This window comes from Parus major, chromosome 1, assembly GCF_001522545.3.
Source record: "Parus major isolate Abel chromosome 1, Parus_major1.1, whole genome shotgun sequence".
Lineage (NCBI taxonomy): Eukaryota > Metazoa > Chordata > Aves > Passeriformes > Paridae > Parus > Parus major.
This window is the reverse complement of record NC_031768.1, coordinates 77,594,352-77,595,749: the sequence shown is the minus strand read 5'-3', so window position 1 is coordinate 77,595,749 and position 1,398 is coordinate 77,594,352.

Genomic DNA, 1,398 nt, shown 5'->3' with positions numbered 1-1,398 from the left:
GGCCGGGGAGCCCAGCAGCGACGTCCGCGGCGAGCAGCCCCGTGAGCACGGCCCTCCCCGGCCTCCGGGCCCCGACCACCCCTGCCCCTGCCCGGGCCCACCCCGCCATGTCCCCTCGGGAGCCCAGCCGCTCCCCGCGGCTCCACACTGATGTCCCTCAGCACCGCCGCAGGTGCTGGCCCTGGTGCCATGGGGTGTCCGCGTCCCTCTTCAGCTCCTTGCAGACTTCCTGCAGCGAGGACATCTTTTGGATGCCTCTCCATCTATGGCGCTGCCTTGGGATGTGTGTCACGGGGAGGCACAGTGGCTGTCTCCCGAGTGGCCCTAGGGTGGCTTTGGCTACCAGCGCTGTACCTGCCAGGGTGCTGTCCTGTACCTTCCTCCTGTCCTCAGGAACTAGGCTGCACTGGGGAGTAGGGCTTGGCTGAACACTACCGCGTATTTGTAAATTATTTGGTTCACAATGTATTCGATATGGGTGCAGAGTAGCATAGCTTGACAATTGCATTCAGCGAAGTGCATCAGCATTCAGGGGATTTGCAATAACTGGTTGTTTTGTAATATATTTTACTAACAGGGCAGAAATGTGTATATGTTGAGCCACCTAGGACAGTTAAGGAAATACTGGAGGAGCACTTTCATTTTCAGGAAGAAGAATGCAATGTTAAACATCCAGCTGCAGGTAATCCTCTTTATCAGCAAATGGCAAGTGTTTTTCAGGACAAGTGACTGCTTTGAGGAACTGTGGCAAAATTACAGAACATTTATCTAATAGCATGCAGAAAATTTAGAAACAGCAGAATTGCATATATTGTTTCTCTATTTTTTTGGAAAGAAATTATGAGACACGTGAGAACATCCATATGATATATCAGTTTAATAAACCAGAAACAATTGCCAAGCAGTAGGGGCATTTTGTTACCTTTTTCTTTGAAAGAAATGCTGTAGTTTTTAGAATACTGTTTCTCTTGTGTTTTAGAAAACCCATTTCTAAACTCACTCAAAATGAATTGAAAACAGTTTGATTCACAGACAAAAAAAGTACCTAAATTAGGTGATGAATTCAGTACCCAGCAGATGTAAAGACCATTTGAGCCTGTAATTCTTAATACTGTGGTTAGGCTCTGTAGGGAATTACAGCACACACCTGCAAATGACTGACTTAGGTAGCCTCTGTGTGTAGTAAGCAGAGGAAAGAAGGCACTTTGGACATTCTTTTGACTTGTCCTAGACACCTGTCCTTGTATGTGTCATGCTTTAAAAGTGCCTGTTCTTTTCCTGTTGACTGAGAAGGGGTCCTGAACACAGAGCTGAGTTGCAGATGTGTCATGGGGTAGCTTTACCTTTAAAGCAAAGCTGAGGAAAGAGGGGAAGTTAGAAGTGCTGATGGCTGATGGG